General features: G+C 56.2%; 1 protein-coding gene across 2 annotated transcripts in view; it reads right to left on the bottom strand.

Moving 5' to 3' along the window:
- The window catches only part of BCL9L (BCL9 like), a 49,359-nt gene extending 27,061 nt beyond the window's left edge, over positions 1-22,298 (bottom strand). Inside the window, exon 1 of one of the 2 annotated variants that reach the window (XM_040616106.1) lies at positions 21,885-22,298. The gene's annotated coding sequence lies outside the window, so the exon portion shown is untranslated. The remainder of the gene's footprint in view (positions 1-21,884) is intronic. The other variant, XM_040616105.1, reaches the window with a different exon arrangement.
- Between the last annotated feature and the right edge of the window lie 4,447 nt (positions 22,299-26,745).

Below are 26,745 nucleotides of genomic sequence, written 5' to 3' on the forward strand. Positions count from 1 at the left end.
TTGGACAACAAGTCATAAGCACAACCAGCCCAGTTTCAGTGAGGCTTATAGAAACCTGGCTCTAGAGTCTAGGCAAAGCTGTGTCCCTGCGCTTGAGAAAGGTAGAGCATAGACAGGATTTCCAGACTACACAGATAACTGGCTCACAGAAACCAGATAGGACAGCACACGCCCAGAGGTCACCGCTCAGCTCCACAACGTTCGCTTCAGATGCTGTTCCTTTAAACATGGCTCCAGAGACCACACAAGGGTTAAATCTGCCTATAAATATCTGTTCTCAGCAGGGCTGCTGCTCTGAACCCTCCAGCCATCTGTTCTAGCTTTCCCCCATCTAAGACTCTAACATCTGAAACATGCTCACAATTCTTAGGAGTGCTCCCAAAAATAGACCAGCGCTATGGCTTAGCACTGTCGCCTGTGTCTGTGAGCGCAGGAGCATGTATGCGTGCGCCTGTGCCAGCACAAGCCTGGAGCTGTGCAAATATGAACACGTCTGCCTCTGTGATGGCGAGCAGGCCCGCACCAGCATGGGTCCATTTGCATCCATGTTGGCGTGGGTGTGCCTGCTTAACCGCAGATCCATGTGAATCTGCACAAGCATGTTCACGCCGGTACAAACCTGCACCCATACATATGTGCGCGTCTGCACCAGCGCGTGGGTGTGAGAGAACGTGGAAGCCTCTCTGCCAGTGGATGCGACGGCAGTCCTGCCGTGCCCTCTCCCCTGGCGGGACGGCAGCACTGCGAGGCACAGCCAGGCACCTCTCCTGCTGCAGCCCGGCCCTGCTTGGCCTCAGCATGAACCAGGTTGTCCTGCGAGCTCCCGCTGTCCCCAAACCCCTGGCACTGCAGTCCAGACAGCGGCCTACCCTACAGCACAGCAGGGAAGGGACGATGCTGGTTCTCTTGTTCAATGCTTGGCTCAGCAAATTCAGCAATCCCACCTCCAGGCACCAGAACCTCGCTGCAAAAGCCAGTAAAGCCTGATCTGTGTGAGGCCAGAGACACACCACCCTGCTCACATCCAGCTGGGGCTTGCAGGATTTCCTCAAGCGCTCCACAGAGAAAGCCGGGGCAAGGATCCTACTGCAAACACGACAGCTTTCTCTGGGAGTAGACTGGGCTCTAAGTCTCTCATGGCTCTTTCCAAATCGCAAAGACTCGGGTAGGTTCACCCTTCCGACTGCCAAGCCCATTAGCCTCACTCCATGCAGGCAAATCCAGAAGACAACAATTATCTCCACGCTCACCAGGCATAATGGCAAATGACCTGTCAGCTCCCAAATCTGCACATATTGTCCAGGAGCAGACTGTCCTCCTGAGCATCCTCAGGGCACAGTGCTGTCCACCCGCTCTGTGCCAAGCACAGCTCATACTCGAACACCCGCTATTCAGTAGGGACCATCACAAAGAAGCTCAGCCCTGGATGCTGGCCCTGCTGACACCACATCACGGGGCGATGTGCACGCACAGCCACAGGGAGGGGACAACCGGTGTCCATCCTCCACATAGTGATGACAGCTCAAGGATCAGCAGCAGCTAGGTTTTCATCTCTAACTACTTCCACAAGAGTGATTTTCTCTTCCAGACCAAGTAAAACTAGAGACAAAGCCTCAAACACACAAGTGCCCGGCTGCAGTACGAGATGGGGCTGTCTCAGAGCGCTCCATTTCTGCCAGCCGCTAACCCCCGCAGCGATGCGGCAGGGAACACCTGCCACAATGCAAGGGAGCACGTGTGGCACTAAGCCTCCTCGTCCAGCACATACACAGAGCCCACTGGTGAGAAACACCATGGGGGGCTCTCTCAAGACTGCACCCGCCCACATGGGCTGGTGGAAGGGACCAAGCCTGCCATACCAGAGTGCTGCACTACTGAGGTGTCATTTGGCTTTTCCTGGAGCGCATTTAGAAGGGAACCTGACTGGTAGGAAGGGCAGAGGGCAGAAAGTACATACCACCATGGTTTTGCCCAGGGTTTGCCAAGCTGCACCGTCTTTCACCCCTCCAATGTACTCAAAGTAGCCAGCTAGCTCTAAGAACCGTAAGCAAGACTTTCCAAGAAACCTAAAATGCAGGTACACCTTAAACTCGGGTGACAATGTAAATGGAAAGAGCTTGAAATTCCAGCTCTTCATTTCAGGCTTTGGCAGGGAGATGTGCTGGGAAACGGCCTCAGCACACTGAGTCAACACAGCTATACTCTATTTCTGACAGAGGAAAAAAAGCCATTGATCCAGGTATTGATTTGATGCAGGAGTTTGTGTTTGTTTAAAAGTTTGCCCATGGGTCAGACCTTGTTACAAGCATCTTTCCTGGTGATGAGGTTAGAAACAGACTGTGCCAAACTCCGGTCACCTGCCTGGGGAGCAGAATGTAAGCAGGTGTGGAAGTTAAGTAGTCCCTCAGGGTTGCTTCCCTCCTCCACTCTCTCAGCATTAAAAAAACATATCATTGGGTGGAGGAACACCACAAACAGCTATAAGGCAGCACCAGTATTTTGGGGAGCACAGCACAGCTAGGACGTAAGCGGGGGGCTGAAGGCCAGGCAGTTTGTCAGAGGTTTCAGATCACAAGGTGGAAAGCATTTGAACAGCAGGGCCATTTCAGGACTATTTTTCTCCCCGTCTTTCTCTCGGAAAGAGCTATGGGACTTCAAGATGCCCACAGGTTTGCAATCCAACCAGGCAAGGGCCCAAGAACCAGAAAACAACACTCACTAGGACAAAACAGACCTGACAAGTCTTGCTCCATTCTCTCCAGCAAAACCAAAAGCTAACAGGTAATTACCAGGATCAAGTAGGTTGCCACTAACACAGACAACTTCCAAAAGCACTGCACACAAATAGCTCCTCTGCCAGCTCAGGCCCCCGGTGGGCTCCATGTTTGGTGGAAAATAACGGTCTCCAACTTCAGCACCTGGCCACAGGTGCCAGCTATCTGCAGGTCACTCTGAGTTACTGCATTCTCTTCCAAATCATTCCTGCTCCTCTTCTGTCCTGGACATTTGCTGAGTGAATGACCACAGGTAAGTTTAAGGAAAAAGTGTGGCTACATCAGGTACAGTTATTCCATCAGAGAGACACTTGGGTATTGCTACAGAGCTCTCCTCTTCCCACACGTCCTCAACCCTACAGGCACAAGCTCTTAAGAGACGGGGAAGGGAAGTGAGGACAGGCTGAGGACTAGGCACAAATGAATGCAGGAGATGCATCCCCAGCAGCTCCCTCCTGACCTCAAAGCTCCTTCTCTGAGTGCCCAGCAAATGTGCAGCATGCTTTGCCCTCTACTCATTGCTAGTCCCAAAAACCTCTGCCAACAAACACCAGATCCTGGCAGCACTTCCCACTTTCCCTCACTGCTTGTGTCCTGCTATCACAGCTTCTGCATGAACTGCAGATGCATGCATGCCACAGCATGTTCATAGCCACCTCCAGCTTTACTAGTACAGGAAGGGCCACCAACCATCACAGGAGAGGTGGGGGCACAACTACGCATGCAGAGGAACATCTTTTAGGGACAAAAAAGCCATCACTCCCCTCGCATCTGCATTCCCCCTGTAACAATGTGACAAAGAGGCTCAGCCTTACCAGAAGCTCGCAGGCACCTTTCCCCCCTCTGTTCTCAAGCCTCCTTGTGCATCTCTAAGTTCCCTTCACTTCAACGGAGCAAAATATTCTGGAGGATTTGTTTTGCCTTTTACATTTCTCAGCCCATCACATCCTTTCCTGCTAAAATAAAAAAAGAGTAAATCAATTTCTCCCCTCCCCTGCTTTTGCTGCCTTGGAAGTATGTCTCGCAACTGAGCAGTGATATACGACAGAGGAAGCAGCAAACTAGTTCAGACCAGCGCAGGTATCCTCAGATACCCGCATGGCTCATGGCAGCCAACCGGGTGCTTGCTCTCATGCAGCCCTCTTGCTGAAGTACACAGAAGCCAGAGTCAGGCTGGAGCATTTGCTGCAATTTATGCATTTGAAATAGCAAAAATCAACATACAAATTAAGAAAATCTGTCTCTGAAACCAACCAGCCAGTTTGCATCTGAAAACTCCTCTCACCCCAGGGAGCCTCCTTTGCTCAGTAAGTTTTTACTCCTGTGAGGTACCACATGCTCTGGTGCCCAAAGACCCCCCGGGAGCTGGGACACAGTGAAATCCCATGACCAGTCACGCAGTTTGGGCTGGGACGTGAGCTTGCTGCAAGCAGCGAGCCAAGCTGGCAGTCCTCAGATCACACCTGCCTCACCCCCTGTACCATCTGCCCTCCACCCTGGCGACAGGTCATAAGGCTGCCCACAGATGTGCTGCAGAAGTTGGATGCATGCAGAGTAAAGATGTTGATGGCCAAAGCACAGGCCATGGGGCAGAAAACCACCCCCGTGCATGCGCCCTGCTTTTGCCCAAGTCCATCTACGTCTGGGTGCAGGGCTATGTGTGGGCATGAGTGCTAGGTGGGACGCTGACTGGTGGCTTCCCTGACAGCCTAAGGGAAAGCTCAGCTCCCAAACCTGGATGCTGCTTCCTGGGAATTAACAGATCAAAGTGGAGGCCCAGGAACATTGTCAGTGGCAAGCAGGAGCTCTCAACCTTTTCACGTACACATCCAAGCTCCGCTTCACCCATTTTACCCCACCGCTTGGTGTGGCAGGCAGGGAGAGCGCTGTGCAATCCCCCAGCTGTAGGGAACAGTATTATCACTTACCAGCGGTGACTTCCAGCGAGGTGGAAGCAGACCCCTGCCACAACAGTGACAAGAGGAGATGCCTGTGCCCCTGTCCCCAGGATATACGCGTCATGTGCAACCCAACAGCATGAGGCACCTGAAACCCGGCCAGCTGCCCACACAGCCTGCCAGCAGCGAAGCCCCACAGCCCTGCTCCCCCCTGACAACACACTGTCTGGCTGCCCCTCTACACGATGCCAGGCTATTGACACAGGGGGGTTGTTGACTCCCATTTTCCCAGTGGAAGAGCTGACTCCAGGGCGCATTGCAAGCAGCCACACCTGCACACGGCAGCTGGGAGCATTTGTAAACAATCAGGAACAAAGCTTCACCTCTCACCTTTGGCACCCCAAAAGCCAGCCCACGGCCGGCACGGCTCCTGGGTACCAGCAGCAGAGGGAGACTCAGCTCTCCTGGTCCTAGGCCTGGCCTGCATGGCCTCAGGCAAGACCCTTCACCTCTCACCGTCCCCTCATCTAATTGCCATCCTTCCATCTAATTGCCGGTACCACAGCAGATGCTGCTGTCGGCCTGCAAAGGCCTGGATCCAGCAGGCAGCTCTCCCTCCTCCCAGACAGCATCACTACTGGCAGAAGCAAGAAGGCAAAACCAGGCTGCCATTCTGCACCTTCTCCCCCTAGACTGATTCTGAAAATAAAAACCAGCTTCCACTTGTCCTGGCCCCGAGAGAGAAGGCGGCAGAAAGAGGTTTGTTGTCAATACATGAAACTGTCGCTAAGTGAAGGAGGAAAAAAAAATCTGGGAGGAAGGAGGGGGAATGAGGGAGGGGACAAAACCACATTTTTACTTCTGGTGGCCAGCCAGCTGACTGACTCAGCCAGTTTGGTCGCCTGCCATATAGATTTAAAAACAAAACCAAGCTCTCAGAGAGGGGAGAGAAGGGGATTCAGATGAATGTGCTTTTTTGTTGCGTGTTGAGCAGATCCTAGACCAGCCCAAGCCATGTTTAGGAAAATGGCTTCCCTGCCACATTCTGCCCAGGGGCTCAGCACAGAGCAAGGCACAGCGCAGGTTGGCCGCTGCTGGTGCCACATGCAGCGTGAGACTCCTGCCACAGCACTGCTCCCGGCAAACCGCTGGGTCTGAAAAGAAGTGCAGCGAAAGCCTAAGGCTCCAGGGCTGCCCCAGAGCTGGCTCCCACCAGCCACCCTGAGAGCTAGAGACAGCAGTCTGTGTCCCCAGGCAGGTGCCACCCACCTGCTGGTCAGCACGGGCAAGGCCAGGGCGAACTGCTGCATACAGGGTCCCCTGCATCTGCTGGGCAGAGCGCTGTGCGCCAGGCTGCCTGCTGCTGCAGCCATGCTCAGGCCGTGGGCAAGGTCTGCGTGCTGCAGGCAGCTCCCCACCGCCTGCTCCCCACCAGAGGAATGTGCACAGGAGGTGGGAGGAGCAGGGAAGAGGTTGTTTTGAAATACCAGTTCCCGTTTTATTTATCTGGATCCCACAGTGCCCATGGCACAGTAGCCACTCGTAAAGAGTGCCTTCTGTTCCCAAAGTGCTGTACAAACATGAACACGCACTCCCCACACCCTCTGCAGCAACACAACTCGCTGGCATGCTCAGCATCGCACCAGACACGCAGAGCTCACCGCCCCATGCCAACTTGGTGCTTCCATGCAACTGGACGGTCACGAAATCTTACGTGAGTAAGTGGTACTTTGCAGCTGCAGCAGGCATTACAAACACTAGCTGGTGAAGCCTCACGAGCCTCCCACACAGTATTCTCCCATAGAAACTGGCCAGCCTCCCTGGAGATTAATCCCTCTTTCACTGCAGGGAGTGCAGACAGAGTAAGTTACCTAAGGAGCTGACAGGTAAGTGCAAACCCTGTGGCTCCTACTCCCATTTCTAGATAGAAGAACAGAGGTGCAGAAAAAAGCAATGCCTTGCCCAACGCCGCCCCAGCCATCAGCAAAACCAAGAAGAAAACCTTTGCCCTTTGGCTCCCAGTCCCCGGTATAGACACCAAGTACTGAAAGGCGCTCTGACAGCTGCCCCGGACACAGTATCATCTCCAGCAGCACCCCACAGCCTCCTGAGGACTCCAAAGAGAGGTGCAGACACGCACCCCGTGGGCGGGCGGGAGCAGGTGCAGGACCACCCCCCGGCTCGCTACGGCGAGGTACTCGGGGCAGCCTGCTGCAGCCAGCGCCGCTCCTGTGGGCAGAGACACGGGAACAGCTGCCGAGCCGGACGGGACCTGCCGCCACAGGACCAGGGGCACTGCTCGTGGACTGTCAGCTCAAGCTCTCCCCAGCCTTCGTCCTGGGGGGAAGAGGCTGGCCTCACCTTCGGAGATGTTTCTGATTTGAGCAGCAGCAAGACATGGGGCTGGGGGCGGGGGAGCGACGGGTAGAGGTTTGCGGCAGAGCTAAAAGGGGAGATTTAGTAACTGTCGGAAAAAAATGGCTGCTTTATTGCAGGCAGCTTGTAAACCCTGGAGCCTGAAGGTCTGGGAGTAATTTCTCCCTCCCACGTGCTGAGCTCAGTTTGTACTGGGGGTCAGAGGTCAGTGCTTTTCCAAAGCACTCTGGGAAAGATGCCAACTGGAGCAAGCTGCTAAACACTGCTCCTGCAGCTCGGCCCAGGCTGCTGCCCCAGCAGCCGGCTGGAGCACGCCTTAACCCTTCGCTGGGCGATTCCTCCCCTCCGTCCCTCCAGCGTGGGAAGAGGAGTGTGGGGAGGAGGGCTGCTGCAGGCTGGGGAGGCAGCTCGCTTCCCTGGCGCGCCAGACAATGCTCAGCCTGCCTCCCAGCTCAGGAGCAACCGAGTCCTACCAGTAGGCAAGGTCCAGGAGCCAGGCTCCGTAGCTGGGGAAAACAAGAGCCCAGCAGAGCAAGAGTCGAGTGCTGGGGTAAGGCCCTGTGCTGGCCTTGGCACGGAGGGAAAAGCGGCTCACAGCAATGCACCCAGCACAGCTGTAGAAGGGAGAAGAGCCCAGGCACCACTCTCCTTGAGCCTGACACCAGTCCCTGCAGCTCGCACACCTGTCTCCACTGCCTCCGAGAAGCCTGCAGGCACAAAGTCACAAGGAGGGGCACTAACCAGGGCACCCACGGGAGATAATGCTCCCATGTGCAGGGTCCTGCTGGACTCCTGGCACCCATCCTCTGCCCTAGGGAAGGATGTCCTCCCCAGTGACCTCCTGGTCCCTGGCACTTTCTTCCCAGGGTAACGTCACGCCCCATGGCCTTCCTCCACTTCCCTGCCGATCTCCTGGGGCAGGCAGTGACCAGCCTCCACATGGCACCTTCTGCTTCTCCTCAGCATCGGGTAAACACCAGGATCTACCAGCCTTGCCTCCAGCTGCCAGTGATGCTCCCATTCCCCGGGGGCATGGGGGGGGAGGGGGCGGCCTTTAAAGGCTACCTGCCAGGGTTCCCTCGTCTCCAGTTCTCCAGTGATGCTCCCATGGGGGGTGGGGGGGGCGCACCTGCCAGGGTTCCCTCATCTCCTTAGCCGACTCCTCCCGGGATCACAGATAGGGCCTGGCTGGCGGGGGGAGGCATGGCTTTGCTGTCTCACCCCGGCGATGCACCAGCTCTGCATTTCTGCATCAACAGTGCAGGCGAGAGCATGGTTTCCTGCAGCATTTCAGCTTCCTCTTCCAGGGATGTGTGTGAGCGTTTCTGGCCTGCAGCCCAGCCCCGCTGCCCCCACCCCACCGAGTATCCGCCAGCACACAAAGAGGAAGCGAGCTCAGTTCTGTTTCTTAGCGGCGTCTCTCATCTTCCTCTCAGACACATGCCCCATCTTTCCCTCTCTTCGTCTCCTTCGTTCTCAGTGCTGTGCTGAGGAGGAGGGGGGGGGGAGGCCTGCGGTTACTGCCCAGGCAAACAGGAGACCCAAGCACTCAAGTCAGGTCTGGCTGCCAGATCTGCTCTAGGCTCTTCCCCTCTGTGCAGCAGCACTGGTCCTGGCTGCCAAAAAACAGCACCCAAAAGCATGCTGACGGGTGCACCAGGGCCCTTTGTTGGTGACACGGCAGAGCCTTGGCCCTGCTCACCATGCAGCCCTGGTCTTACTGCTTGCTATCAGGCAGATGCCGGGCCCTAGCCACATCTCCGTGCTACATCCTTCACAGGCACTCAGGTGATTTCAGGGGCCCCTCCAGTGGCAGTCACTCAGCTCTCCCACTACTGCTTCTTCAACGCCTGTCACAGGCATGGACCACAGCCTTGCTGATCAAACAGCAAGGCCAGAACCTCCTGTCAACTAACCGTGTCCCAAGCAGTGCTCTTCTGTAATACCACGCTTCCTCCAATCTAGCAGGGGGGGTCTGGCTGTGGCTCTGCACCCTTCCACCACAAAGATGGTCACAGTGAAGAAGATGATCCCTCTCCCTCCAAACACATACTTGTGCCTTCTTGTCTTAAATCCCTTTGAATTGTGCTCGCATCTTTCTGATCCAGGTACAAAATGGCAAATTTTCCCACTGGCTTCGTTTATTTCACCTTTCCATGGTCCTGTTTTCATGTCCCACCTGCAATACCTCCAGCTCCTTCTTCCAAACCTGCCTTTACAGTCAGAGCTGCTGAATCCTCTTTCATCCTCTACCATCTCTCATCCAACTAATCCACACACCTCAGCCCACCTTCTGGGCCCTGAGATCACAGCCCAGCATTGCCTTCATGCTCCCAGCTACTGCTTCACCAGCTTCAGGAGAAAGGAGTTTGCTACACTCCCTGTGCCCTCTTCGTTAAGTCCTTCCGCTCCATCCCTCCCAGGCCAGATGCACCCATGGTGCAGACAGGCCATCTCGGTGACTGTCGTGTTGGGGGACTGGCTGGGCTTGTGGTAAAAATCTCCTCTCAGGCTGCTGCCATGCTTTTTGGTGTCAAATGCATAACCACAGACAGGAACCCGGTGTGGCAGTGCCGAGAGCCTGAAGCCACAGAAACGCCACTTTGCAGGGTGCTTCTTGCTGCCAAGACAGCAACACTACCAAGCCTGGGGATTACTCTCAGGAGCCAGAAACCCACAGCCCCGCTGCCCTCTGCACCTGAGGAGCACATCATCTCATCGCTCGGCCACAGCAGAAAGAAACAAACCTCCCTTCTCCCTGAAGGGGCCAGACGAATACCTGGAATAGCGAACTTTGCCCCCCGCAGCTGCGCATGACAGTCCTGAGCCAGACATTGGGCCAAAGCATCCAGCTCTGGCACCAGGGCTGCAGCTCACAGCTGACCTTGCCACATCTGCTCCAGTCAAATAGCTCCAAGCTTTTTGCCCCAGACTCTATGCCTGCCTCAGGCCTCATGCACTGGCTGCAGACCTGCCAAGGAGAGGGCTGCCTGTTTGAATCACAAGCCAGAACCGGGTAAGCATCACCTTTAATAAGCCTTTCCCCTCCATCAGGCACCCTGATTTTTTTTCAGCCACAGTCTTGTGAGACGGAAGGCTGCTTGGAGCTCAGCCAGCACCAGGGAAACCACCATTTCAAGGTCCTACGAAGGAGCCTGTAAGAGCAGAAAGGAGCTTTGGTCGGGCATGCAGGGGGTGATGCAAAGAGCAGACTGTTCGCTGGGAAGCTGATGCCGCTTGCCAGGAGGCGGTGGGGGAGGAGGCAGCAGATGTCTGCAGACAGCATTTGCCGAGAGCCTGCAGCGCTCCAGCCCAGCGAGGGGAGGAAGGCAGCGGTTGGTGCCACTGCTGCTGCATTGTAATTGAACAGGACAAACATGACAGAGACTGCCGAGAAAGCTTACACTGCCTTTCCCTCCAGTAATCACTATTTCAGCGATGGGAAGCAGGAGTCCCAGGAACCCAGCTGAGGGTCAGAGAAAGACCTCAGGATGAATATCAAGAGACCTCGAATGCAGGAGGAAGAAGCCCTGACATGAAAACTGCCAGACCCTCCTTCCCCGGGAAGCAGCGACGGCTACAAGCCCCAGCACAGCTGTCACGCCAGGGCCATGGAGAGCCTGGGCGAAAGCAGCATGCTACAGCCCACAAGCTGCCTTTAGTCCTGGCATATGCCACAGCCAGGTACTGACAGCCACAGCCCGGGCACGGCAAGTGCGAGGTGCCGGCAGGGATCAGAGGCAGCCCACGCGGTGGTCCTTGTTTCCTGCCTCTGGGCAGGGGAGGTTGGCTTCCTCCCTGCCCCGCAGCAGTGAGGCTGACCAGGGGAGCTCTGCGTCCAGCAGCCACCCCGGAACCACCCTTTGGCATTAGGCTTTGTTCCGCACCTGGGATGTGGTGAGCCAGGCAGCGTTGGTCTGGTGAGACATACGGTGGTGGGGAACAGTACATTAGAGAACTGGTCCCCAGGCACTGGGACATCCGAGGGCAGTGGAAGATACTAGGCAAGCCATCCTCCTATCAGACAGCATCCTCACCATCGCCAGGGTCTACACGACCCTCTCACATTCACTCACTGCCCAAATTGTTCAAAGGGACCTCAAAACCCCCAGAAAAATCGGCAGTTGCCAATTACGGGTGGGAAGGAACTGACTTAAGCCAGGGGTCTTTGGCTCATTAAGCAATACCACCCTCAGGGTCGTTGTTCAGATCAAATCAAGCAGTTCGTGGTCTCCTCCTACAGCATACTGAGATGCAGTCTGGCACTTGGGTCCACTTGAGTCCTCTTAAAATAAAAATTAATTGATATGCAAATCAGACAAGGCATTAGACTAGTCTACTGGCCAAGGTCGAGGCACAGATTCTCCGCTGTTTCACACCACAATCCCAACTCCCCCACACCTCTCCTCCTTCCTAAACTCTGGGTCAGCCACTAGCCACAGGTCTCCAGAGCAGGGAGGACCCCACAGGTGCACACCTTGCGTGCAAAAGGGAGCTTGGATGGCACATGTTCTTCTTGAGCCAGGTCCCAGCTCTGCCTCATCCCCTCCCTGACCATCAGCACATCGTGTCTGGCAGGAGTGCTGCTGGGCTCTCACCTCAAGCTGAGCCGCTTACGTGCGAGCCAAGTTTGAGTCTGCTAAGTGGGACAACAGAGCTGCTCCAGGGACATCAGCTTCTGTGCCCCGTGGGGAGTCAAGGAGGCAGCAAGAAAAGTATGTGCCTGGCCTCCTGACATGTTTACTATTGGCATTTTTCTGTCAGTTTCCAAGAGCAATCAATTCTTTGCATACCCCCGAGAGCTTTTCCAAAATTACTACAAACAGCAACCACAGCTCCAGCCATTGCATCCCCTACAGCCAGCAACAGCCACGGATCAGGCACTGAAACAGCAGCCATCCAACATGCTCAGGATCAGGTCTCAGAGAAAGGGCTATGCCAAAACACGGCATTGCTCTTGCACACCCTCACCTCTCCCTCCTCCCCTTCCAACTAACCAACCATCAGCCACTGCTACCCTCTTTGGCAATCTCAATTCAGCCTGAGGTTTGGCAAAGCAATTAACCTCTCTATCTAGTTGTAGTGAGATGAATACAAAGCTCGGCATCACCCAGACACGGATCAGCAGCCCTGAGGGATGCCAGCATCATCCCCCTCCACTGAAAGGCCCTGGAGCACAACAGCACAGCCAGCACTACCCTAAGAACTAGGGAATCCTAGGGCGACTGGTTTGCTTCGCTGGTGCTAGATTTACCCTCTGCAGACCTCGGAGGGCCTGTAAGCTGCTGCTGGGAGTTCTGGGGAAAGTACTTATGGAAGGCAGCCTATTACTGCAATAGCCTTAGATTTGTTGCATAGGGGTCCACACCAGCATAAGAAAAATACCTGGGGCTCTTAAAAAAGGGAAGGAAAAAAAAAAAAAGACAAAAAAACCCCAACCTAAACCCTACTAAAATAAGTAATGCATTTTAATTAGACTAGGACTTTGTAAAATTACTTTTGATTAAAAAGCATAATAAAGTAAATGATAAACATTTGCCACCAGTAGCCGCGTTTCTGAATATTTGGAAACCACTGTGCGGGGTGGGGAGCAGTTGCTTACAGTTAAGATCCTGACTGCACAAACACTTGTTAATTTACATGTGGGTAAATTACTCCTCTCACTAAAAAAAACACATGCACCTGCAATATCAGGGCTAAAATTGCATTTACATCAAAATATCTGTAAGTGGCAGGACGTATCTTCACTGAAGCTCTGCTTAAGGGAAAGTAATTCCTTTTTGACCAACAAAAGGCTTGCAACTTCAACTCATGAAACTGACTTTCAATGAGCAAAACCAGTTTTGGGTTCAGAGGTGGTTTTAGTTTGATTGGTTTTGTTTTCTGAAACAGGCTCCAAAGCACAGATTCAAACAATGAATACCGTGTTGCCTTTTTTTTTTCTTTCTTTTTTTTTTTTTTTTTAAGAGAGTGAGAAGCAACCAACACTCACACAGAACTCTTCAACAGAGGTGGGCAGCCTAGGCACATCACCACTGAACCGCTGACCCGTGGAAATGTTTTGGAAGGAAAGGTGCTACTGACTGTAATGCAGCCATGCCCCTGCACTAATCTGGTCTTCTTTGAGTTTGTGCTGTTCTCACAGTAAAGATGGCGAGCAGGGATTGGGACTTTTCTTTCGCAGCATCAAGTTCATGTGAAACAGGATTCCCTGTTGAAAATTAGGAAAACTAGAGTACAAAGAACACCCACTTCAGCCATTCTAAACCAGATATACACAGGTGGCATTGCAGCAATAAATAACAACAAAAAGGTATCTAGATATTTTTTTGAATACTTTTCCCAGCAGCTCCCCATGTGCCTGGAGCTCTGGGAAGAAGCTGGGACAGAGAAGCTCCTCTCCACGAGAAGCCAACAGGAGAGCTGCTCTTGTGCCTCCCAGCAGCAGAGCAAAGGCACTTGGGCTTCTCTGTCAAACACAATCTCAGCCTCTGCCTGTGAGCCCCAAAAGAGGAAAGGGAACGTATCACGTATTTTCCAGGTGGAAGAGGGGATGCAAGTCCCAGGGAGGTGCTTTCTCCTGCCCAACACAGCAGAAAGCTGGGGACGGGTGGAGTAACAGAAAAAAGGGAGAGGAGGACAAGGTTCTGGTGCCCACAACCCATCCTTAGGGCTGCCAGGCCTGCGCCAGCTGCCAAATCAAATAGCTATCCAGAGCCGTGCTCCTGACAGGCACAACAGGCAAAGCCCTTGAAGCGAAACCAGCATGAGGCTCCTTCCACCCAGAGCCATCACTGCCCACGCCTGATGCTCATCCACCCTGACTGGCAGCAGCTGATGCCTATGGATCCCACAGAAGCCTCGATCCCTCCCACTGGATTAGCCCTGCAACTCCCCAGGCTGCTGCAGTTTTACAGGCTCCAGCTGACACCCCTGTCCCTGTAGATGCCTTTTTACCATTGGAAAGGGATCTGGGACACTGTGAGGACACATGCAAGGAGGATGGCAAGGACCAGCCAGTACCCCCGGTGCCTCTCTGGACAGAAGGGATTGTCAGGAGAGAAGTGCCATCACTGGTAGGCTCCGCTGAAGGAAATCAAATGCAAGGGAAGACCTTTAGCACCTCACCGAGGGGGAGTTCATCCAAAACTGAGGGCTCTGCCATCTTACCAAGGAAAGGTGAGCAACTCACAGCGTATTTTGTGTCCTGGCTTCTCCTACTGTTAAATGCCTGCTCAGCCAAAGGGGCAAATTACACAAGACTGTCCCTTCTGGGTCAAATGTTGTGTGCTGTGGCACCTGTGTTCCTAACATCCCTGTGCCCACCAGCACCTTGCCTGGGCACTCTGCTGTCCCCCATGATGGGGAGGCCACCAGCCCTGCATCCTGTGACGGTCCCTCCCATGAGCCTTGTGGACCAGCATGCAGCGCGTTCACATGCAGGAGCCACTGGCTGTGACCACAGTAGAAGTAAAACCACTGCTGTTCAGAAAAAAAAAAAAGAGTAATTAGCAAAGATTAAACAGCCAGTAGCTAAGCTGGCAGCTGGGAGGGAAGACACAGACCACCACCACCCTGTAGAAGAGGAGTTGCTTCTTCTTTGTGGCCACCGTGCACCCTCCAAGAGCCCTGCAGGTCTCAGCCCCACTGTGCCCTACTCTGGTAAGAGGCACCAAGCCCGCTCACCCCAATCACTAGAAAGCATATATACCGCAGTATACAAAATCCTTCCTGTCTTCTTTTCCAAATCCATCTCGCCCCCTCTCAACTGGGACCCCCTCATAAAAGTAAGAAGAGACAGGCCTTTCCTGGCATTTCCTTTTTCTGAAAAGGCTGTAAAATTTTCCAAGCGTAGCCAGAGCCAGAGCAAAGTTTGTCAGGAGCTCAGCTCGTTAGGCGGCTGCTCAAGGAGCCCCGCGGGAGGCACCGGCTATATAATTCAAAACAGCTTGGACCCTGGAAAAGAAAATAGAAACCAGGCTGTGAGAGTGAGGGGGGCAGCTCCGGCGTAACCCCTGCTCCGGGAGTGCCCCATCCACAAGGCTCGAGAGGAGCCCCAGCCCCAGCAGAGGTGCTGTGGCCAGCCCAAGAGGAGCTGGCACCAGGCAGAGGAAATTCCAAGCCTGTTGCTTCTGGCAGCCGCACCAGGCCCTGGCTAGGACCTCCGCAACCTGGAAACTGGCTACTCAGCAATTTTCTTGCCATCCAGAGGGCTTGTTCTGAACCACAGTTTCACTTCCCCCTCCCAGCGTTGCAGCCCAAGATGCAGGGAACACCAGAGGGAAAAAAAAAAAAAAAAAAAAAAAAAAAAAAAAAAGTGCTCAAAAGCTGTCGTGACCAAGGTTCCCCCAAACTGCTCCACTCCGGGACAGCAGTCTGGAGCTGCTTCCATTCCCCCCATTGCACCTGGGGGCGGGGAGAGCAGAGGAAACTTGCTTGGACCAGCCCTAGGTCTCCCGGGTTCCTTTTGCTCCTTGCCAGAGAAAGTTCAAACAAGGCTGCTCAGAGGCAGGACACAGGCAGCTTTCAGCCCAGCCTAAGTGCCGCGCTTGAGGCTCGCCTGTGGCCGGACCTGCTCCATTCAGACCCTGTCTGGCCCGATCCTCCACTGCAGACCAGTGCTGGAACAAATCCTGCCGAGGAAGTGGTAAAAGCTCCAGTGCTGCAGGGGTTTCCACAGCCCTGGCAAGTTTGCTGTCGGGAAGTCACCCAGAGATGCAGCCCTTGCTCTCAGTGACTGCCCTTTGGAGCTCCCCATCCAGCTTCCCACTGCCCTAAGCATGGAGACTACAGCGTGGCTACTCGGGACACTCACAACTGCCTTTTCATAAACCAGCACCCTCTACTGATCCCAGCCTCACCCTCTGCCTTTTCCAAGAAGCCAGGAGCCCAGCACTGCATAACAACAGAATGAAGCAACGGTCACCTTCGCATCTGAAGGGAAGCACAACTGTTCACTGATACACAGGTATCTAGCAGGATCTTTCCTCCTAAAAGGATATTAAGAATGCATTTTCTACTAGGAAGATTGCAGTGTTCCACAGAGTCCCTGCCCGAAGAACCAGGCAACCAATGCACACCTGATGGGACAACTACCAAGCCCTGGGTGGCAAGCCAAGGAAGACCATCCACGAAGCCAGCTTCAGCAGGGGACACTGCAAGCAGAGAGAAAGAGCTTCCCTTAACTTACACCCTTAAAAGAAACCTGGGTATGGCCCTCCAAACAAGGATAAGGCATTCTGGGAGAGCAACATTTCTCTGCAGAGCACACATCGGACAAGGACCACAGTGCTCCTGGGAAAACCAGACACTCAACTCGCTAGCCAAGGACATGGTTTGCAACTTCCACTGTAACCACACCAGTCATAGCTTCCTAACTTAGTTTTTTCTCAGCTTGGCAGATCCTGAAGATGAGACGCTTGGGAGCCTGGAAAGCTCACAGACTCACCAAGCATTGATGGTACTTCAGGAGAGTGAAGCTCCTGACCTCTGGCTTCTCAGAAGGCCTGGAAAAGCCCCCTTACACCTGGATTCAAAGAGGAGGCCCAGACCCAAAGAGGCAGCCGAGTAGGAGAGGAGAGATGAGCAGGAATTGGGAATCCTGGCTTTTGTTCCTAGCTCTGCCCCATATTCCTTTCCTGTCCTTGGTTAAGTCATTTCCTTCCACTTTTCCTCCCAGTCTTGATTTCGGAGGTGAAAAAAAAAACCCAAGCCCTTGCTTCTGCAGAATGCTTAAAACCTCTCCTGGCCCGTGACTGTGCAGAACAGAGGCTGCAAGACACCCAGCGTGCAGGAGCCACGCTGCTCACACAGACCCCAGCAGAGCCTGGCATCTCCTGTGCTCACACTCTGAGAAGCACAGAGCCTGTAAACAGTCAGTGCCACGGAGCATCTTCTACACAAACCATATCCTGGCCCGTTCCTCTCCTCGGCTGCTGCAGTAAGCAGCCAAGCAAGGAAAAGGAAAGCTGCTCAGCTGAGCTGTGACAGAAGGAGCAGTGCAACCACAAACAGCATTGCCCTGGACAGCCTGTCTGCAAGGAGGTGGCCCTCAAATCAGCGGCAGCAAGGATGGGGAAGGTACGGCAACAGGAGAGGCAGAGTTAAAAGGGGAAAAAAAACAAACTAAAAACAGTACTGCAAAAAAAACAACCCAACCAGCAGCCCAAAGAGGCAAGATAGAGCAGAGGTGCCTGAGGAACACAGATCTGCTCCCTAGCAGATCTGTTCTGTGGCCTCCCACATACTTCAGGGAGAGGGAAGACCAGTAGGCATAGGCAGGAACAAGGAGCACTCTGTGGTTTTGCTCGGTATTTCAGGCCATCTCTCACACAGGAGGAGCTCTGCTTCGCTTTCCAAGTCTCGCCCTCTCTGGCACAATCACAAACCTGGCTTCTGGCCCAGGACTTGGCTCCAGCAGAGCTCCTCACCAAACAGGGTGACACCCCACCTCTGGGCACCGCGCACAGCCCAGTCTTAAAGCCATCTTGAGGCTATTACTCCAGCATCAGAAGAGGCTCCCCATCATCCCCTAGCTGGGATTCAAGGCATCTCGAATTGCAGTTGAAAAGAACAAAACCCCAAACCTAGCTGCTACTGCTCTTGGTAGAAGCAAAACCCAGAGACAAAGCACCATTTTCTCTAGCAGCTCTGGCCAAAGCTGGCAGACAATCTGTCCACATCGGGGAAGCGCCATCTCCCAAAGACACCCAGGCACAGCTAGCATGTTTCTCTGCCTGCAGCCACCCAGAAGGACACAGCAGGACAAGATGCCAGGTGAAGGCCCTGCCCTCCCATCACTGGCCGTGTGGAGGGGCGAGTAACCACCGCCTGATGCACCCCTATGGCAATCCAGCAAGGACACTGGGATACAAGGGGGCCACTTGTGCCCAGACACCAGTAGCTGCCAAAAATCTAGCCCACCTCTCCAGAAGGGGCTGAGCAAGTGGGAAGCAGGCCTCATCCCATTGGTTGCACCCAGCCTGGACATGCACCTAGCGAGAACAGGACAGGTTCCCGTTTGTGTCTCCAGGGTGCCACAGCCCATCATCCTCACGCTGCTTTCTCCAGTGGAGGGTCATAGCTGGCATCAAGGCAACCCTGCCTGTTTGGGAGCTGCATGTCTCTGACAGCCCGTCTCACACCCTGGAAGAAGGGCAGCAGGCATGCAAGGTGGGAAGGGAGGTCCGGCTCCAAGCAAGCGGGACTCGGAGCTGGTTGGGATGCCCAACAGCAGCACGCCCATTTCCAAGGGCTTGGCGCAGGCTTTGGGTAGCCATGCCAAGGTGTCCCGTGCTCCCTCTCCTGCCACACCAGGGACCAGGGCACCAACAAGCATGGCTCTGCTCACCAAGGAGGTGGGGAGCGTGCAGGGCTGGCAAGCTGCATAGTAGTCCTCCCTTACATCAAAAGCAGGTGCCGGTGACACTAATGGCTTCCTCAGTGCTGGCTCCTGCTGAGTACAGCCCTGTGGCAACTGCAAACACCACCGTGAATTGGTCTCAATTAGAACAAAATCCATCACCCTCTCCACCTCTGAGTTTCAAAGAAAATCAGGTAGGAAGAAAACAAAGCCAGCTCCCCATTCCCAGGAAGGGCCTGATGCCAAGCAGATGACCTGGAACAGGCATCACGGAAGGAGGAAGGGTGCCTCTCATCCATGCCACGTGGTTTGGCTGGGGCTGCCTCCCAGGGAGAGGCCAAGGAAGAGCAGATTACAGCAACAGAAACCATCCCCGCCAACCTCCGGTAACAGTTCCTGGGTACCTTCCACTCGAGGCTGCCAGGGGTGGTGCTCGCAGAAGGGAAGCCAAACCAGAGGAGCAGAATGACCTGCCAGAAAGTAGCAAGCAGCTTTGGAACAGAAGTCGGGAAGAACTGAGGAATGTCATTTTGGCCACCCTCACCCCCTGCACCACACGGAGATGCTGGAAACACACAACTGAGAAGGGAAAGCAGCTGCAATGCTTCATAGGCCCCTTGCTCCAACATGGTTGTATTTTTCCACAGCTTCAGTGCTACAAAAAACCTCATCGGGTATTTTTAATCTCATGGAGATCAACTACATAAAGTCAGCATCCAAAGCTCCCACACCCCCAGAAACACAGAACCACATGCGAGATCACCAGAAAACTCATTTACCAGTCAACATCTTCCTGGGAGGAAAGGACAGCTGAGTGACACTGAGTCCTGACCTGCATTAGATTTTGATTTGCCAGAAGAGTCAAGCTGGCAACCCTCCTAGCACTTCACTGATACAGCTTAAATAACACTGACAAAATGCTGCTGCATCTGTACATCACATTGCTATGATGTCTCTATCCTTCATTGTATCATATATCCATGCAAGTTTCTTGTTAAAAATGGCAAAAGTAGTCACAAACGTAGCACAATTCCCCTATGCTCCCCCTCTTCCAGGGCACTGGCACAATGCCGGCTCTTTGCCAAAAGAGCACCAGCACAAGGAAAATTACATTTGCAGGGCAAGCTCTGGGGTTCTGCTTGGCTAAGGCTATGGGGGACGGACAGCATCCCTGGGAGACAGAGGCAGCAACAGCAGCTCAGGGGCTCATGGGTGGAACAGACTCCCGACACGTTCTCAGACAGGAACAGCAAACGTGTGCCTTTTCACAGGGGACTTACTCCCCCAGAGGAGGCCTGCTTGGGAGATCCATCAGACAGGGTATTTAAAACTGGATGGAACCCTGAGGAATTAAGAGCTGGAAGCCAGCCTGTGCCATCCCCATGAAATGGCTAGACCTGAGCAGCTTAAAACCTACCGCAGCAGCTGGAATACACAACTAGTGCCAGCAAGAGGACATCTGGAGCTCAGGGGGACACAGACACATCCTCAAGCACTCTGGTAGCTAAAAACTTTCACTCTTAGCAGCAGCCAAGACCGACGCAATCACCTGAGACAGCGCAAAGAAGCAAAGGCTGTCTTGACATCGACGCTGAACCGCACACTGTACCAACAAGAGATGAGGTGGGGAAAACAATCCCAGGACCCATCTTTTACTCGGGACTCTGCAACCAACTGAAGGCAATCAGGGTAAGCCACAAAGAGTAACACCTCTACAGCAGCAAGAAAGAGTCACTGGCTGGGACACAGCTGATGCTCCCTGCAGAGGGAAGCAAGAGACTCCTCTCTAGCTACCGCTCCCTCCCACCACACCCCTCCAGCACAGCAAGCTCTGCTGGGAGGGCGAGCACCCACAGCATTTCAGCAGGAAAGAACAGTAGCGCTGAGAAGGAAAAGCAAAGGGTTTTCCCCCACCAAAAAACCAGCAAGTATGAAGGACATGATGCCAGCTGCATCAATGACTCAATAGAAAAGTCAAAGGCTGAGTTAACCTTAGGACCTTAGGGAGGCCAAGCCAGCGCAAGCAAGGTCCACAGCTCTGTGGGCTCAAGTTTGCCCAGAGCTGAAAGCAGCTCCAGCACATCCTCAGCAGCTGCCCTGCAGAAGCCTAGCCCAGTGAGCTCAGTACTTGCAGCTTTGTGATGGCTCAGTCACTTCACACAGCAGTCTGTCCCCTCTGCTACACAGTGGCTAGAGCGCCAGCTTCCAACAGCAACACGAAGGAGATGCAGAAGGTGGAGGGCTGAAAAGTACAAAGCATAACTATTTTACTTTCTTCAATTGAACCACTGCGGTTTCAAGTTTCTAAGTAAGCTTTCCTTTAGCTGCTGCCTTTTTTTTCTAGTGGAGGGGCAGGGGGGTCTGGAAGGAGGAGAGGGACTTTAAGGGGCAGGGAGACATAGCAACACCTACAACATTGCACCGCAGAAAATACCAAACACAACGAAATGAATTCTCTAGGTAACCAAGGTACAAGTCAGGGTGGTGGGGAGGCACCGATCACCCCTTCTGCCCAGCTGAAATAGCAAATTCACAGGTTCAAAAACAGACAAAAATGTTCTAGAGCATTTAGGGCATGAATGCTCTGGAAAAAGTCCCCAGTGGAGTAAACAACTGCTGCAGACACAGCACACTGATATGCTCATCTTTCTAGCCAAGGAGAAAGAGAATCAGGCAACAATGTGGACCTGGCAATTTCTGCACCAGTACTGGCCTTGGGTGTGTATTACATACCTACATGTGACTGCCACCAGCGTTATTGCAGGCACTGGAGTCAAAGGAGGTCTTGCTTCGGCACTGACAGAGACTCGCCATGCGACCTTGGGCAAATCGCTTCCTCTGTGATTCACTTTTCTTACTCCTTCTGCCACCAAAGTAGCAAAACAAGGCGCGCACACACATCCCTCTGCAGAGACCTGGCGCCTGACGGATGGAAGGAGCTGCATCTCATTGCTGCGTGCCTGGCATGAAACAGCGTTTGGGCAGAGTAATGAGCGGTAGCCACGTTCACAGCGCGGATCCCGCAGGTCAAGGAGCGTGCAGCTAAGCCTGCTGTAGCACCACTCTGCAGGGACACACCGCAGCCAAAGGCACATGGTCACCCTCCGTGCCACACTGTTGGCAGCCCTTCGCCTCACGCAGCCAGGACACAACTGTACAGCACGGCAGCCCAACACCCTGTCAAACTGCGCTGCCCCCAAGGCGGCCAGACATCGCACACAACAAAACACCAGCCTGCCCTGTCATGTAGCATTACTTATGTGTTCAGATATGCATCCTTCTCACATTTCTACTCCAGCAAGTGGTTGCCAGTAGAGCAGGGCTAGGACAAGCTCACCACCTGCTAAAGACACGTCCCTAGTACAACACAGAGGAGGTTTTGTTACATCGGTTCCCCTCTGCGCGCAAGGAAAGCGTGTATGTTACGGTGTTTCCCCCCCTTTTTCCTCCAAGCCGACCACATGCCCAGTTTACCTCAAGAGCGAATGGAAGCCCACCAAGTAGGACACTGCAAAGAGCGGAGAGGTCTCCCCAGATGCTTAGGATGGGCTCCGACAGGAGAGTTTATTTAAACCCCACGTGCAATGCGGCGACTGCGGTTACCAGGATCCCAGTTCCAGCCCTCCCCGGGGCTTTAACAGCACCGAAAACGTCTTGCAGAATCCAGAGCAGCCCGGGTAAAACCGGGCGCGATGCAAGTAAGTTCTCTGCATCTGGAGCGGAGCCCTGCTCGAGGCTCGTCCCTCATCCAGGAGGCCGCGGCGACGGCTCGCGAGGACCCGGGAAGAGCGGTGCCCGACAGGCGAGTACGAGCCAGGCCCCAGCCGTGCCCGAGGGCAGCGGGAGCGCTGACAGCGCGGCCCACGGCGGCACGGACCGGCGGGGGGGGGGGCGCCGAGCAGGCCGAGCCGGGGCCAGCGGCGGCCCCCGCCGCGCCCCCCCCCCTCCCGCCCGCTGGGCACGCAGCCCCCCGGGGGCTGCAGCGCGGCAGACCCCGCGCCCGGGACGCGGCCGGGTGACAGCCCCGAGGCAGGCCCGGCCGCCACCGGCTGCGCGGAGCGGCGGCGCGGAGCCCCGGCCCCCCCGGGGCGGAACAATGGGGCGGCGGCCGCCTGGGCCCAGTGGGGGCACTCACCTCGGCGGCGGCGGCGGCGCGGCTCAGGGCAGGCCAGGCGAACCCGCCGGGGCGGCGCGGCGCGGCTCCGCGGGCTGCTGAGGGCCGGCCGGCGGCGCGGGGCCGGCGGCGCGGGCCGCGCTCATGGCTCGGCCGCCCGCCGCGGGGCGCGGGGCCGGGGCCGGGGGCGGCGCTGCCGGCGGAGCCTCCCGCCCCGCCGCGCCGCTCCTTCCGCCGGCGGCGGCGGCTCCAGCCCGCGCCCGCCGGCGGGGGTGGGCGTCCGGCCGCGGCGGGCCCCGGCTGCCCGCCCGGCCCCGGGCCGCGGGCGGCTTCCCCGCGCTGCGGCGGGCGGCCGGGCGCGGGCGGCGGGCTGCGGTGCCGGCGGGCGCGGCGGCCCGGGCGCGGGCGGGGACGCCGTGGCGAGGGGCGAGGCGCTGCGTGCCGAGTGCTCCTTTCTCCGCCGGAGCCTGAATAATCATTTGGAGAAACAGGATCATTCACTTTCCTCCGAGCGCGGAGCCAGGCGCTGCCCTGTCAAAATAAAAGCCCTACACGCTGATTAACCGCTTCCTTGTCGCGGGCGCTCCGCCGGCCGCCCAGCGGCCTGCCGGGAACCACAACTGGGCCGGGGGGTCCCGCCCGGGAGCGCCGGCCCGCCCGGGGGTCACCCACAGCCGAAGGGGAGATGCCGTCCCCTCCGCGGGCGGCCACGCAGGGACACGGGACACGGCCGTGCTGCACCCCAGACCCCCCCTCACGGCACAGCCGCACTCCCTCCGACTGAGCATCCCCCTGCCCTGCCTTACCCCCCGAACATCAGCCTGCAAAGCCTCCCAGCGCCGGTCGCTCTGACACCCCGCTCGTCCTGCCCTGCCGCCGCGCCGAACCGGGGAGGTCCAAGCCTGCGCCCCCTCTGCCGCCTCTCCCGGAATCCGTGCACTAGGCACACGGAGGCTGGCCCCGGCTCCTGGAAAGGGCAGCGCGCTCCTGGCTTTACTAACAAGTTTTCTGTGCGCCAAAACTACCCTCTTCCCCCGAGCAACAGCCTGCACCGACAGCTACACCGGGGTGGTGGTAACGGGAGTGGGGGCAGGTGGGCGAGACCCAAGGAGCAGAGGGAGGCAGGAGACAAGGTGGCTAGAGGGGTAGCTGGGCGCAGGCAGCGCCTATCTCAAATGCACCATTTGCTGCAGCTGGGCAGCAGGAGCACAGTCCTCCACCGACCCCAGGAGCTGCAGCCCGGCTGGGGGCTGCTGCTGCTCCAGGCACACAGGATGCAGCTGAAAGCGGACACAGCTGGCTCACCGGCTGCCTGTGCTCTCTGCCTGCTCCCTCCCCCTCGCAAGGCAGAAGGGAGCCACACAAGTGCACACGCACATCAGGCTATTAAGGCAGTCCACCCACTTCTGGACGATGCCAGCAGCATCCTAACCAGGATGTGTCACCTTCCTGTCTGCAGCAGGCTAACTGCTCAGGGGTGGGCTAGAAAGAGAGAGCTGGGGGCAGGGACCGCTTGGCAGCATCCCCGAGCGCTGCAGAACTAGAGGGGACCCAGGGACAAGGGATCCATCTCCGCCGACAGGGAGCGGCGGCCCTGATTGAAAACGCCAACGCACCTTGCCCTCCCGCTCCGCCTGCACGCGCAGCCGCAGCCGCCACTAGGCCGCCCCCGCCGGCACTCGCCCTCCCCCGGCTCGCGGCGGGGAAGCCGGCCTGGCCCCAGGCAGTCGAGGCAGGGGAAGAGGCGGCGGGTGGCACGGAGGGACCGGGCGGGTGCCGGCACGGAGGGACGCGCGTGTCCGTCCCTGCCCCGGGCCGCCGCGACGGGATCGCGGGAAGGGCGAGCGGCAGCGCCCCCTGGCGAGCCACGGGCGGGCTCCCGGCGGGGCGGGGCGGGCAGCGCGCGCCTCGCCCCGCCTCACGCGAGCAGCACGCGGGCAGCGGCGGCAGCGCCGGGCCACGGCTAAGCCCACGGCTAAGCCCACCGCCACCTTCCCCACGCCGCCCCCCCAGCTCCCCAGCGGGGCAGGCAGCGCCCTGGCGCCCCCCGCCAGGTAGGAAGGTGCCTGGAGGCCGCTTCCCCGCCCCTGGCACTGGGGGGCTTTGCCCAGCCGCAGCCGCACCCGGGAAAGCAGCCGCGGGGGCCGCGCACAGAGGCCCCGGGTTCTCCCGCGGGGACCGCAGCCCACGCGGGTGGCCAGGCGCCGGGCATGCCTTTGGGAATCGTTTGCTCATACCATCCCCCTGATCGTACCCCCTGTAGCCCTCCCAGGGACCGGGCAGCAGGGAGGCCGCACACCTCCCTGCCTCTCTGGTGAGCTCCCAAGCGCCTCATCAACAAGCAGTGACATATTTTCACGCTTTCATCCTTCCCAGTAGGAGCACTAGGCTCGCATCCCTGCCAACAGCATGCACAGGCATGGTGGGTTATAGACAGCACCCAGCCGCCGCTGTCTGGCACAACAGCTCGGTGCCAGCAGCAGACTGGCAACTCCTTCCCTCCGGCCACATCTGGTGCAGAGACGACTTGCAGAGCCACCTGTCCCTCCCAGGCCCTCTGGCTGCTTCTCCCTCCCGCTGCTTCCCTGCAGACTCCCAGGCTTCCTACATCACAGTCCTTTGCATCTCTCCCAGCCCGCGCACATGAAAGTGGCAAAGCGAGACTGGGAAAGGTCAGTGGGAGGACTAGCCGCTGCCGGCTCAACGCTGAGCCTCTGTCTTTAATTAACATCTGCCAGGCTAGCTGCCCTCCCTACGCTTGACTCCGACTCCCAGTCTCCCCTTTCCCTCCTCTATCATTACGCCCACACTAGGACAGACAGGGAGAGGAGGAGACAGGAAAGCAGAGTCCTTGGAGCTCCTCAAAGCCTCCCTCTGCCAACACCACCACCACCATGGCAGCAGCTCAGGCCAGGAGTCGTCACCAGTACATTAGCACATTAGCGAGCCCCTCTGGCTGAGATGCCTGGACTGGCTGTGACCTATCCCTCCCTTGTACAGGGCTCTCCTGCCTTTGGGCTGCAAAACATACACCCAGAAAATAAAAAGTCTCCCTTCCGCGCTAGTCAAGGACCAAGAGGAAGCCACCTGTGACTGTGACTCCAGCCTTCCCTGGGAAGAACTGGGAGCAGCCTCCCAGAAGCTCCTGACATGTTCTGTCTCTGAGGGATGCAGAGGATACTGGGCCACAGGGTCAGATGGATTGGCCTTGTCCTGTCACACTTCTTGCTGATAAGGATATCTGGAGGACCTGGAAGCTGGGTCCCAAGCCACCTCCGAGGAGGCTCTAGGATTTGCTCATTCCCATTGCCTCTCCAGAACGGCAGCCCCAAGCTCAGACCTTCACAAGACCCCTGTGGACAAGGCCCTCATTACACTTCTGAATATGATTAATTAGGTCCAATTAACTATACTGGATTTAATGATGTGACTCTCAGTTAGCTGGAGCTGCCTCTTTGCGAAGCATGTCCCAGTGGCCCACTCCAGTCCCAGACCAACCTCCAGCAGAGGCCCCACAGATGAATTTGGACAAAGGAAATGAGCCTGGGGCTGAGAAATACCTGTTTTAGGAGCAGTCCTCTGCTTTGCTGATTCGCATACGTACAGAGCAGGGAGCTGGTGGCAGCTCCAGCATTAAATCCACAGACTTGGCACACAGAATTTCTTTATTTATTCTGTGTTCCCCCAGAAAGGCAAGGCTCCAGCAAGGAGATGGAAGAGGCTATGTTACTGCTGCAGAGGTAGGCTCTGGCTTAAAAATATCTTTTTAGCTCTCCCCATGCTGCCCTCAGTCCTGTCCATCCCTGTGCAGACTCCTGGATACAGTGCTGTCTTCTCCCCTCAGACGCTGGCAGGGATCCTATTCCACAGCCTTGCAAGTCCCTGTTGTGCCTCCATCTCCCTTGGGCTGCATCGTGAGGTCTCAATACCACTTCTGTTTTAATGGTGCCACAAAACCATTGCTCAGGGAAAGGGGGAAAAAAGCCAGCCTGGGAGAGGCCCCAGGTCTGTGCCCAGCCCTGCAGCTAGCCGGGGAAGAATGGGCTCCCTCATTTCATGCTCATTGGAGCTGCAAGGAGCCTGCACTACCTCTGCAGCTGCCTGGGCAGCCTGTGCCATTGGCCCAACAGACCTGGGCACACTCAGGAATGCCCAGCTTGGCTTCTCTACTCCTTTCAAATGGGATCCTGGCCATTTCCTCCACACTAACTTATTAACCAT

Source organism: Falco naumanni, chromosome 16 (assembly GCF_017639655.2).
Source record: "Falco naumanni isolate bFalNau1 chromosome 16, bFalNau1.pat, whole genome shotgun sequence".
Classification (NCBI taxonomy): domain Eukaryota; kingdom Metazoa; phylum Chordata; class Aves; order Falconiformes; family Falconidae; genus Falco; species Falco naumanni.